Raw genomic sequence first — 14,219 nt, forward strand, 5'->3', positions numbered from 1 at the left:
AGGAAACGCTATCCCTTAGCTTAGCTGTGAACCTTTACCCCAAGACAAGAATGTGTGATTACATGGAGTCCAGAGCTTTTGTTTTGACAGGGCACTTTCTTCTCATTCTTTACCATTTGCAGGAGACAGAACTGTAACAGTAGGAGTTTTATTTTAAAATCAAAACATCTGGACTTTTCAAAAGACCTTCATTTTGACCCTAAGACTCTCAATGCCATGTTTTTCCTCCATATGAAACTGAATGGGTCACCGGGTACAGGTCTGGAGAGGTGAGCAAAGATGAAGGTGTTACTCACATGGGAAGCAGGAAGGTGTGTGTTCCGATAAGAAAGATGTCCTATGAAATAGCAGGAGCCAGACTTCCTGGGAAGATGTTTGCCTAGCAAACTCAAGGACTTTTCTATCCTCCCACTGACACTGCATGGTCACTTAGAGGTGACCTTGGAATATTAATTTAGATTGATAGGGAAAGATACCAAATTTCACCTAAAGAAGTGTTTTAGTGTGTATCAGAATTATCTCATTGCTAGAAATACAGATTTCTAGGCACCACACTAGACCTGCAGAGTAGGAGTATTTAATATCTAGGTAAATGTGTGAACCCGTATGTGTATATGTATAATGGGTTGAAGGTAGGGAGCTTGGTCATATTTTTAAGTCAGTAAAATGACTTTAATAAGGGCATAACAGGTAAATCCAAAGTAACTAATGACCAATATTGGTAGATTATGCCAGTATTGAACAATTGCTGAATTTTAACTAACATTTTTCCATTATTAAGTTAAATTTTTTATTTTGAGGTAATTAGAGATTTACATGCAGTTGTAAGAAATAATGCAGAGATTCCATAATCCTGTTACCCACTAATCCCTACTGGTAATATCTTACAAACCTATAGAACGCTATCACAACCAGCATATGGACATTGATACAGTCAAGATACAGAACAGAACATTTCCATCACCACAAAGATCTCTCATGTTGCTCTCTTGTAGCCAGACTGACCTCTTACCTGCTACCCTGTTCCCTGACTCCTGCCTACCACTGTTCTGTTTCTCTAATTTGTCCTTCAAAAATGTTAGATAAATGGAAGCATATATTCTGTAACCTTTTGGATTGTTTTTTTTCACTCAGCATAATATCCTGGAAATTTATCCAAGTTGTGTGCATCACTAGTTTCTTTCCTTTTGTTGTAGAGTAGTATTATATGATATGGATGTACCAGTTTGTTTAACGATTTACTCTTTGAAGGACATCTGAGCTGTTTCCAGTTTGGGGCTATTATGAATAAAACTACTGTAAATATTTGTGTACACATTTTATGTGAATATAATTTTTCATTTCTCTGGTGTACATACCCAGGAGTGCAACTGCTGGGTAGCATGGTGGTTGCATGTTTTGTTTTTTGTTTTTTGTTTTTTTAAAGATTGTTTGTTTGTTTATGTATTTTAGAGAAAGAGGGACAGAGAAAGAGAGCACATGAATGCATGCATGAGTTGGGGGGTTGAGGGGGCAGAGGGAGGAGCAGAGGGAGAGGGACAAGCAGACTCAATGCTGATGGTGGAGCTGAGGGGGGTTGAAACACCCAACCCCCTGAGATCAAGACCCAAGCTAAACCAAGAGTTGGTCACCCAACTGACTGAGCCATCCAGGTGCCCCATCATGTTTCATTTTTAAAGAGACTGCCAGACTTTTTTCCAGAGTGGTTGTACCATTTTACATTTTCCACCAGCTTTACGAGTGATTGGGTTTCTCCACATCGTTGACAACATTTGGTATTGTCCGTGTTTTGGATTTTAGCTGTGTGTAGTGCTGTTTTATTGTGGTTTTAGTTTGCATTTCTCTAATGGCTAATGATGTTGAACATCTTTCTTGTGCTTATTTTCCTTCTGTGTATTTTCCTCAGGGAAATGACTATGTCTTTTGTTCCTTTTTTAATTGGATTGTTTGTTTTTCACTGTTGAGTTTTGAGAGTTCCTTATATATCCTAGATATTATTCATTTGTCAAGCTTGCAAATCTCCACAGAACCTGGGAACTGTGTAAATAAAATCTGTCTAGTGCTTTTCTAGTTAAATTAGGATCAAAAACTTGTTTTGTGGGAAAGAGCCCATTCCTATGATCTCTACCTGACCGCTTCAGTTGTGGTGACTAGAGAGACCTGAGTGCCCCTAGAGGCCATGCCTGGTAGTGCCGACAACTCTTAGGCCTGGCAAAGGTTTAAGTTCAGGTGGCCCTGAGAAAGTTATATTGGTGAGAGCTTTGCAGGGTTGGAATCAGGAACAACTGCAGTAGTTGGCCCATTCCTACTTGGAGATGTGTTTCCCAAGGGCAGAGCAGAAGAATATTGGAATCCAGAATAGTCAACAGATTAGCCTGGCAGGTGACAATAGGATTGAGACAACTCTTTCTTACCACAGCTCCACACAGAAGAATCCAGATACAGAGTTAAAAAAAAAACAAAAACAAAAAACATAAAATGAGAAAGAAGAAAGGCTGTGAAAGTAGGGCTCTAGTCATCTGGATGCAGTAGAGAAAGCCCTTTAGAATCAGGGCTTAAGAATTTAGAACAATCACATCAGCCGTCATCTCTAACTTACAAAATAATAACAGGTACTGTATAGGTGCTTTTTTTGTGCCAGGATTTGTGTAGTGCATTATATATACATTATTGTTAATCTTTGTGTAACAGGTAAAATATCATGAGCATATTGAACCAATGTATTTTTTCCCAGGTAATCTGTGGGGCTAACTCATCTTATGGACCCCATTTCCAGAGCATTCAGAGCAAAGAGGTTAATGTCATAGCATGAAGCAGATACTACTTCCATCAAATGGTTAGATTGTGAAGACATCTGTCCCAAGGTACAAAGAAGATACAACATAAAGAGAGTGAAAAGTTGAAATGCAACCTTTTGGTCCTTGGAGATTTTAAGGAAGAAAGGGGGTATACAAAGAGAAAGATAGGGGCACGTGGCTGGCTCAATTGGTAGAACATGTGACTCTTGATCTCAGAGATGTGAGTTCGAGCCCCACACTGGGAGTGGAGCCTACTTAAAAATAAATAGGAGCACCTGGGTAGCTCAGTCAATTGAGCATCTGATTTTTTTAAAACTTTATTTATTTATTTGACAGAGAGAGATAGCGAGAGCAGGAACACAAGCAGGGGGAGCAGGAGAGGGAGAAGCAGGCTTCCTGGTGAGCAGGGAGCCCAATGTGGGGCTCAATCCCAGGATCCTGGCGATCATGACCTGGGCCAAAGGCAGACGCTTAACGACTGAGCCATCCAGGCTCTCCCAGCATCTGATTCTTGATCTCAGTTCAGGTCTTGACAGGGTTGTGGATTCAAGCCCTGTATTAGACCCCATGTTGGGCATGGAAACTTCTTAAAAAAAAATAAGTAAAATTAAATATTTTTTTAAAAAAAGGAGAGAGAAAGATAGCTTTTTTCTCTTTGCTGCTCAGGGTCACGAACATCCAGTGCGCGTTAGGAATATCCAGGGATCCAAAGAATATCAGGCTTGGTGAGCTCCTTCCCCAGGTACTTTTTTGGGCTGGGATTCTTTCCTCATGCCTGGGACAGATTGTGGGATGAGGAGGGGTGATTGGAAGAAGCTGTGGCTCATTTGAAACAGAACCAGGGAGTAAGGCCAGCCTCACTCTCCTACCTCCCTCTGATGGCCTTCCAGAGCTTCTCAGTGGCCAAATAACAACCGGAAGCCGGCAAGCAAGGGAGCCACAAAAGTAGTCCATAGAAGTTAGCCTCTGGACAAAGAGCAGGGTGGAGGAGAGTATAAATAGGAGGGACAAATGGAAGACAGGTGGCACACCTGCTTACCTTTATCATCTCTCTCTACAGCCCTCCTCTTTCCAACACACACACACACACACACACACACACACACACACACACACACACACTGTATAACCCAGCAACTCTAACAGTTTTCCACCGTGGATCATTGTCAACTGTACTGTGGAGCTTTGCACATGCAGTTCCTGTCTAAAACATCCTTTTCTTCACATACCATCATCCTTCCAGTATCAGTTTAGACATTATTTCCTCTAGGAAGCCCTTCTTGGTCCCCAAGGCTAGGCTGGATACCTAGGCTGGGTTCCACAATAATCATGGTTAGCATTATTTAAGTTTATATAGTGGCAGACACTGTTCTAAGTAAGGCCTTAACATGTGTTAACGCATTTATTATTTGTGATCTTATCAGAAATGTACTATCATTATACCCAATTACAGACAAAAAAAACCTGAGGCACACCACAGATCACTGATCAAGGTCATCCAAGTAATGAGTGATGGGGCCTACATCTGAGTTCGGGCAGACAGGAGCTGGAGCCCATGCTCTTAACTATTGTGCTAAACTGCTTTCAGTTCCAAACTATTTATCCCTAGACCATTCACAATGCCTGGTACATAGGAGGTACTCAGTAAATACTAGAGGATTTAATTAGTTAGTTAGCTAATTAGTCTATGTAGGACAGCAGTCCTAAGTCAATTTTTTTAGAACATCTGGGTGAGAAGGATTTGTTACCTAGCTTTTGCTTTGTCCCTAGCAAAAGCTTACATAAGATTGTGTTTTAATGCCCAAGATCTGGCTAGGAACTTCTGATACACCAGAATTTATTATCCTGGTTGCTCTTGGGGGAGTTCATGTGTCCGTATGATGGAGGATCTTACAGTATGATTTCTGCAAAAACCATTAATGGTATCCACTTCAGCAATTATATTCATCATTTCCCACCTGGGGATTCAAGCCCTAGCCTTTGCTCACATGGATGTGCAGTAACTTATGGATCTGCTGCTGTGTCTGACGCCACAGTTTCTGCAAAAACCATTAGTGGTGTCTGCCTCAGCCGTGAGGTACAGAAATTGGCTCATGGAAGAAATCAAAGAAAAGAGGAAGGTAGCTATGTGGATGAGTTGTGGGAAGATGGTCTAATATACAGGAAGGAAACAGCTCTAAGGGGGAAACAATGAAGATGGCATATCAGATTCAATTAGATAAAGTGTTAAGCAGAGATCTTGCAAAAGTGAAGAGAATCAAAAAAAACTTGGAATTTGAGGGTATACTTCCAGATGACAGGCACCATGTTTTAGATTATGATCCACTTGAACATTATAGCAATCCAGAGGGATATTTTTCAGTTTACAAATGAGAAAACTGGGCGTTAAGTCCTTGCCCAAGGTTATCCAGAAATAGGCCCTGGTAAAATTCAAAGCCTGTGCTCTTTCTACTGCTCATAGGCTGCAAGGTACTTAGCTGAGAGTGCCACTGTGCTAAGTACTGGGGATCTTCCAGTGAAGAAGGCACACTCGTAGCCTGAAGGATCACATTCATCTTTGTGAAGCATGCAATGGTGGGGTGTGATGGGATTGCGATGGCATCTAACTCAGCTCGGTGGAAGTGGAAAGAGACATTGACCTTAAGGAAGGTGTACAGAGGGAATGAATTCAGATGGAGCCTTGAGAGACTGGGGATTAACAAGGAGAGGAAGTAGGCAGTATATTCCAGGAAGAAGTCAGAGCTGATACAAATGCCTAGAGATCTCCCAGAACTGCAAGTAGCTCAGTAGCTCAGAGGTAGGATACTGACAAGAGTTAAGGCAGAGGCTGATAAACAAGGGTCCAAACGTGTATGGCCTTGTGTAATGTATAATGGATTCTGAACTTTATTTTGTGAGCCATGAGGAGACAGTAGAGTGACATTACCAGATGCAAGTTATGGAATGATCACTTGGCTGTTGTGTAAAGAATGAATTGGAGGGGACAAGAATGGGGGCAAGAATGATAGCTTGAAATAACATAGTGACACTAGGGAAGAGAGAGAGATTCAGGGAATATCAAGAGGGCAGAATCAACAGGACTCAGTGACTAAGAGATGGTGAGGAGTAAGGGAAAGAGGAGTCAATCATGATGCCATGGCTTTTGGTTTGGACCACTGAAAGGTGAAAGTTATTGGCATTCACTGAAGTAGGGATTGCAGGAAAAGGAACAGGCTTGGGGCAGATTATGTGGACTTTAATTTGGGACATCCAAATGGAAAGACCCAGTAGGCTGTTGATTATATGGATCCGGACCTTAGGGTGAAGACCTAGACTGAGTAGAGCAATTCGAGCCATCGACATGAAGATCTTCGTTTCCACACTTGGCTAGGAATCAGAATTGCCTGTGGAGCTTTTGGCAAAGAACATGTCTGACTTCATCTAAGACTAACTAAATCAAAATTCTCAGAGGGCAAGATCTAGATACATTTGTATTTAAAGAGCTCCACCAGGAGTCTGGCAGATGGCCCTGACAAGGTTGAAATGGATGATAGCCATGAAAGTGCACTGCGCAGACCTCCTTCAAGAGAACCTGCTATAAGAAGCACACTTCACTGACAGACCCAGTTGACTCTCCCCTTTGAATCTTACACTGGGTTCACACCAAGGCCACACTTCCCAGCTAGCCACAGGACTACTTAATAGGCAACTTTGGTTCCAGGATTCCCCTGAATGAAACTGTCTTAGAACTCCATGTCAGTCTGAGACTCTTCCGACTGGTCTTTCCTTCACCCACTTCTTTTGCAGGTGTCAAGATGACATCATGAACTAACTGCTTTTCCCAGCCTACTACTGCTGCCTCACCTTTATCCTTCACAGATGTTTCCCCCAATAAATCTCTTACATATCTCATCACATCCTGATGGATGCTTCTTGGAAAACTCAAACTGACACAGTAGGATGATAACTGTAGGCTTAGAAATAGCAGAGATCATCCAGCGGAGAAGAGAAGAGGACCCAAACAGAGTTCTGATGATCCTACATTCACAGGCTGGGCAGAGGAAGAGGTGCCTAGAGAAAGAGACTGATAACAAGTGGCCAAAGAAGCAGAATGGAAACCAAGAGGCCATGGCTTCACAGAAAAGCAGGAAAGAGATCGTCAAAAGAATGACATGGTTAATATAGTCAAAAGCTACAGAGTTCTAATACAGACTTGCAAGTGTCCACTGGATTTGGCAATATAGATTGGACATCTCAGTGAGAGTCACTTCAGTGGAGTGAAAAGCCAAGATTGCATCAGCCAAGGAGTAAATGACAGGTGAGGAAGAGGAGATATTGAGCAGACACCTCTTTGAAGAAACTTATCTATGGAAGGGAGAGCCTGGGTGGATGTGGAGTTGAAAATGGGTTTATTTTTTTAAGATGGGAAATACTAAGGTCTGTTTAAATGCTTTCGGGAAGGAGGTAATGTGAGGGAAAGAATAAAGATACAATACTGAGAGGTGGTAAAACCAAATGAGATCAGATTACAGGCAAAGGGAATAGATTTAGATAAAAGGCAGGCCATCTTTTCCAGTTTGGAATGGGGAAAAGAAGAAGGAGGAGGTACAGACAAAAGTAAATTTGTGCATCGAGTAAAACAAAGTTGAGGGAGTTCCTAAATGATGAATTTACTTTCCTTGAGGTGAAGTCTCATACAGAGAATGAAAAGTGATGGGATATAGGTTGATAAAAGGAGGGAGAAGTTTCAAATGATTTCTGTAGAGAGTCGGGGTAAAGAGCTACCCAGACAACAGAAGGATTGCCCGATAGCCACTGAAGACGTGTTTGGAATACATGAATTCAGAGTGGCCTGACTATATGAGTTTGTACACTTGGGGTTTTCTTTTTTTCCCATCATTCCGAACAGACAAGGTGTGGGGCACAAAGGCAGGTGGTCGCATTCTCCAGTCATGGAGTTTTGCTGGGCATATATGATGGAAGGATCAAAGAGGAAGGCAGTAAAGGAAACTAGATGGAGAACGGTAGAAGTGATGGGTTATGGTGTCTAGATTAGATATAAAAGGAAATGCAGAGAGGTTGAAGAAACAAGAGTCAAGAACAGACAGTGGGAATTTCAGAATGAGAAAGGAAGGACAAAATAGTATGGGGGAAAGTCTAGGAGAGAAGAGATGACAAAAAAGTTGACACAGAAGTGAACCATGTTGTACTAAAAGTAGGGTATCTGGAAGACTTAGTCCCCACAGTGAATATGAATAGGAGGGACTTGATTTTCTGTACAAAGTCAGGTATGGCCCAGGTTGATCATAGTTTCAAGGGAACTCTAGTTTAGAGGACCCCATGAGCAATAACAGTACCATAGTTTCATTTTAAGACAATATGAATCATGAGACCAAGCAATGAGTAACAGCTTTTAAGGGGGATATAAGGAAAGAATCTATTAATCACATATTCTGATTTCAGAAACATTATAGTATAAAACATGCATGCCTTAGAGTTGAGAAAATATGAAAGCTGGTTCTGTATAACTTTGTCACGTTCTTGGTTGGTGGAGGTGGGAGACACAGGTTTCAATGGAACACACTTTGTTTCTTAAATTAAAAAATTGAGGAAGGTGTTGAGAGATGGCCATTCAAAGAAAATAAGAGGAAAAGAGATGAAAGTGAAGTCTGTATGATGTTAGCCAGAATTTCCTGTCACTGATCATTCTAGTTTGGGCTGCTTTTTGTAATCACAATACTGTTTTTATACAAAAACTTGGTTATCTCTTCCTAAGGGATTCTAAAACATGGGGGATTTTCAGTCCTCTTCACCCAGCCAGTTGGGGTCCGGGACAAAGTTTTTTGTAAATAAGGTTTCATTTAGTGTTTCTCTGAAACTTTCTTCCTTAAATTGTAAAGTAAGAAATTAACCTAAGAAATTTCCTGTTTTTCTCTGCTTTGATATTTACATATCAAAATGAGCATAATGCTGGAGTGATTTGTATGCTCTAAGAGGCAAAATCAAACCCCTACTTGGTGTAATTTACTCAAATGCCAGATTCTCCTGGGGAAACTGGGCTCTCTTTATAACTTGATTCAAATAACTACTCTGATTCTCAATAGCTTTTATGAAATTAGCATGTAGCGCCCAAATTGGTGCAGCTGAATTAAATAAATATCAGAGCTTAACATTCTTAATCGCAAACCTTCAATTTAACCAACCGTTCATTATAATCAAAAAGCAATCAATATGTTGATTGTGGTGACATGCAAATGGAGATAGAATTATTAGTAATTACCCTATATTTGTAGTTCAGTGTGATGGAGAAATAATTGGAAAGAAATTTTAAAGCACACTACAGTTAAAGGACTGGTTGCTATGTTTTGGAGCAGCATGCTATATTGATTGTAGTCTTTAAATAAATTGAATAACATAGGTTGCTGTCAAACATGTGAATTATTCATGAAACAGTTTGGAAACACTAAAACAGATACTGTTTATGAATATTCAAATGTGTCAATATATGAACAACTGACCCAGCATTCACCAATCCTTGCATAAAGGAAAAGTCTCAAAAAAAGTAGAGATCTATTAGGCAAACTCACTGTCTTGGGTCACTCACTTGAAACGTAATCAGCCAGGGTGAGAGATGGGTAACGAAGCCTGAACCCCAAGTCAGAGAGGCATTGGGTCAAGGAAGGAGGCATTGGGAACACTTAATGACATTAAATTTTTTGCAGGTTCCAGGGACCTTGGAGTTTCTATGATCACATTTCTGGTGTGACTCTTGGATCCCTTCCTATCAATATTTGGACCTATATAGCAACACATCCTTGGTTTGCTTTTTCAGTCCTATTTATGAAAGGATGCAAGAAAATTATAGAGCATTCCATTTCTGAGAAATCCTAAATGACGATTTTCTTTTTTCTGAGTAAGTCTCCACAGTGCCCCATAAGTTATATGTTTTAATATTTATGAGATCTCATTAGGAACAAAATCCTTATTTCCTAAAAACTCTGGATATCATTGAGTCTTGGGAAGATATATTTTAGTAAATGATAAAATAGAGAATTTGTCTGAGATTATCAGACTATGCAGAGTCTCAGAGGGAGGCAGTGGTTTGTGACCAATTAGGGTAACCAGCACAGGTTGCCTGGGACTCAGGGGGTTCCCAGGATGTGGGACCTTCAATTTTAAAACATGGTGCATTCTCAGGCAAACTGGGATGAGTTGGTCACTCTACCAGTCATACCAGTTTGACCAGAGGAATCTCGTGGGATGTGGGACTTTTGGTGTTAATACCAGGAAACTTTTGGACTATTGGCCACCCTACCCAAACCACGAAGTGAAATGGACAGATTTGGAGGGATCTACTCATGTTGATCAAGTTTCCAAAAGACTAATTTACAAAATTAAAAGCTAACCTTTTAATTTACAAAAGAGTAGAAATTTTACTGTGAGTAGAATTTTATGCATACCATTGAGGATACCCTGTTCCATCATTGACATGGCTGAGTTTTTAAATAGAACATTTCAAGTGTATGATTCCGGAAAGTTATTGTATATCAGAAGAACTGTAGGAACTTTGTAAGAAGATGGATCCTTGAACCCTACTCCTAGAGGTGTTCTTTTAGTAAGGGTTGGGATGGGGTTTGGGAACTATTGTTTTATAAGCTCACAGATAACACCAGTCACGTTTAGGACCAACTGATTGTGGACATATTTCATTCAGGTCAACGTGGGACTCGATGAATTATTCCTGTCCTGCCATAGGACACCTCTTGAGTAACCATGATTTTCATGTCCTGTGTGATTCAGTGAGCTCACTGACTTTCAGCTTCTGGTATCAGAAACCATTCGTCACCTCTGACACTGATGCTTAGAAACTGAAAATTTAAAGCAGGTCATTTGCACTCCCTGACCATCTGTTTCTTCATCCCTTAGAAGGATGTAACAAGGGTAGCTATTTCATAGAGTTGTTAGGGAATTAAATGATACAATATGCTGAAATATTTAGAAGCATGAGAGCCACAGGGTTCAATGAGTCTGATTTAATGTCTCTCCCTGAATAGTGATGAAGAAACTGCCAAACTCTTTCTCTTTTCTAGCTCTCTCTTTTACTGAATTCTCCGAAGATCATTTTCTATGAACACACTCTTTCTTCAGAGAGAGCGCTTCACCTTGTTAGGTTTCAGATTAAAATATTTGACTACATTAATGTTTGATTGTGCCACAATTTCAGATCTGTTGGTACAATCATGTTTCTGAAGGGCGAACCCAAGTCAACCCAGCTCATTCTGGGTGTTATCAGATCCTCAGTCACCCGCATCTAGCCGATCTATTAGATCTCTGTCAGGGATCGCATGAAACATTCCATTCTGGCATGGTGATCATGAGTTGGTAGTTGAAAAAAAATAAGTCCTGGAATAAAAGGCGTGGTTGAGAATGCTCTCCTTTTTAACGTCCATCTCATCCTCTCCTGTTCATTGCTCAAATACGTGGGATTTTGATATATTTCAGGAATTTGGGTTGGCTTCAGTAGGTTAATTTTCACGTCTTCATTTTCTACTTCTTGGAAGGATGTCTCACTCTCACCTCCATGTACCAAGTAGGGCTACCATGTGGGAGTCGTGCTCATCTTGGCTGCAACTGGCCGGTTGATTACCAAATTATTTTCCTTGTTCTTCCAGTCACATAACTAGATTTTTCTCAGTCTTCCTCACTGTTAGACATGGTAATATGACTGAGTTCTGGACAATGGAATTGGGTGATATTATGTGTTATATCTGGGAGTGGCTAGGAAAACCTCCTGTGCAACCCTACAAATTCTCTCTTCCCTCCCCTGTTGACCTAATGTAAAGAATCTAGCGAAGCCAATAGATTGAAAGAGACTTGGTTCCTGGATCACTGCTCAGAGAAGAATTGCTTAAGGGAGCTGCCTAGGGACAGCTGCATTGGACCACTGCATTTATAAAAACTAACCTCTCATTGAATTTAGTCATGAGATGTGGGGCTATCTGTTTCATCCTGTTAGCCCATCCTGACTTTTCAAGTAGGAAAGAGGGCTTGTGGATGTCTATGACAAACATTTGGCAAATAGCATTTTTGTCCTCTGACATTGTTATTCTTTTCTATAAAATGGGCTTTTAAAAATAAAGTTATGCCAAAAACTAATGATGTAATATATGGTGATTAACATAACAATAAAAAATTAAAAAAAATAAAGTTATGTAAGTCTTTACATATTTATTCTAGAAAACTTAGAAAGAAGGAAGAAAGTTAACATAACCCATAATTATACCATATATTCTTCTGGCCTATTTTCTCTGTATTTAATTTTTTTTCTCAAAACAGGCTCATCTGTCCTTAGTATTTTATAACTGTTTCCATTATTCAATGTTTAACGTAAACATTGTTACATTTCAATCATGTTTTTATTAAAGATTTTATTTATTTATTTGAGACAGAGAGAGAGAGAGAGCGGTCATGGGGGGGGGAGGGCAGGGGCAGAGAGAGACGCAGAAGAGCTCGACAAGGGGCTGGATCTCAGGACCCCAAGGTCATGACCTGAGCTGAAGGCAGATGCGTAACTGAGCCACCAGGTGCCCCTCAATCATCATTTTTTATGACAGTATCATGGTCTATTTAGTGACCTGTTATTGAACATTTAAAATTGGTCTCAATTTTTCCCTATAAGACAAATCCTGCCAATGAATATCTTTGTATATTAATCTTTGTTCATATCTTTCTTTTCTTTTTTCTTTTTTTTAAGATTTTATTTATTTATTTGACAGAGAGAGAGAGATAGTGAGAGCAGGAACACAAGCAGGGGGAGTGGGAGAGGGAGAAGCAGGCTTCCCACCGAGCAGGGAGCCCGATGAGGGGCTTGACCCCAGGACCCTGGGATCATGACCTGAGCCGAAGGCAGACGCTCAATGACTGAGCCACCCAGGCAAACTCACTGTCTTTATTTTCTTAACATAATTCTTTATTTTCTTAACATATCTTTATTTTCTTAACATAAATTCATTAAAGCGGAATTGCTAATTTAACATTTCGTTCTTACAACTAGTGCAGGGTTGCCTAATTTCATTGGCCTTGACCAAACAACAGCTGATTGTAAGTGTGACCAAGGGAGGGTTTGCCAACTTTAACTGTTATATCATGGGCTATAAGAAGAAAATGTCTCATTACTTAGAATTACAATCTCTCGCCACAGAATATTTTTAGAGTGGGTTTATTACAATGGAAATTCCTTGGAAAATGAGATGTGAGCCTAGGACAGGCTTCTTGCCGTTCTTCCACACATTCCTATGTCAAGGTCTGTGTGGAAGGATGCAGTTAAATACATATTAACCTAAGACACATGGACCCATATTAACCTAAGACACATGGACCCATATTAACCTAAGTGTTGCATTTAACATTCTGAGGAAATCATTCTGGCCAAGAAACTTTTTATTTTCAAATTTGCTTAGGTACTTAAATGATTTTTAAAAACTTCCTTAAAATTTTGTTATTTTAACTATTAACACCAAAGTTAGATGAAAATATGAGGGATGAGGGATGATTTTATCTTAGGATGAACTCATGGAATGTTGTATATATTGCAAGTCATGCCATTTGAAGGTTTTTAAATCTCATGTGACTGGTGGATTTCAAAATCAGTTCTCTCAGGGAAAACAAGGCAGTAGAATGCATTTTTTAATTTCAGAAAGGACTCTGTGGTGACTTGTCTGTTCTCAATGACACTGTGCAATGATAGCAAGGCCACACACAGTTGCAAAGACTATTATCTTGTATCTGCAGATGACTTTGTGTGGCATTGTCAAATGATCCTCTTTGGAGGCTAAGTGACCTCGCTCTTAATGCCCTTTAACAGCTGGCTTCAAAGATGAAGAACAGTGCAAGTGGTTGAAGGCACAGATAACGCGGGTTGTGGGCTCAATTGTTGGCATATGCGAGAGATATTTTTGGAAATCTAGAGGCTAAGAGCATGCTGCCCTAAACATTTTTAATCAGGATCACACACATATTTTTAAAATATTTTACATGGCAATACTTGATTTTGGTTTAAACCATTTGGATGGATGGATAAAATCCAAAGACAGATGATGGAACTTCTTTATGGAGCCCAGTTTCATAAAGTGCTCCTACTATCAAAAGGACTGGGCCATTTGCTTGACACGGTTGCACTCCCTTCACATCAGTGTTTCCTTCTGGCTGCTCAGTCACCAAAGCACAGTCCAAGAAGATGATCGTGCCTCATCATTAAGTGGTGTCTTAGTGGCCCCATGGAAAGTGTCACTCTTGGTGGTGTTTTTGCTTACAATAACATCCTGCTCTCTGGCAACCTAAAGCCAAGTAGACTTACGTATAGATCCTTGGAGTGCGAAGGATTGAAAAGAATTTAAACTGTAAGCAGAGGCTGTGGTTTTTATTTTGGTCTTTGCACAATGA

Source organism: Callorhinus ursinus, unplaced genomic scaffold (genome assembly GCF_003265705.2).
Source record: "Callorhinus ursinus isolate GAN/ISIS: 27379988/994484 unplaced genomic scaffold, GSC_fseal_2.0 scaffold23, whole genome shotgun sequence".
NCBI classification, from domain to species: Eukaryota; Metazoa; Chordata; class Mammalia; order Carnivora; family Otariidae; genus Callorhinus; species Callorhinus ursinus.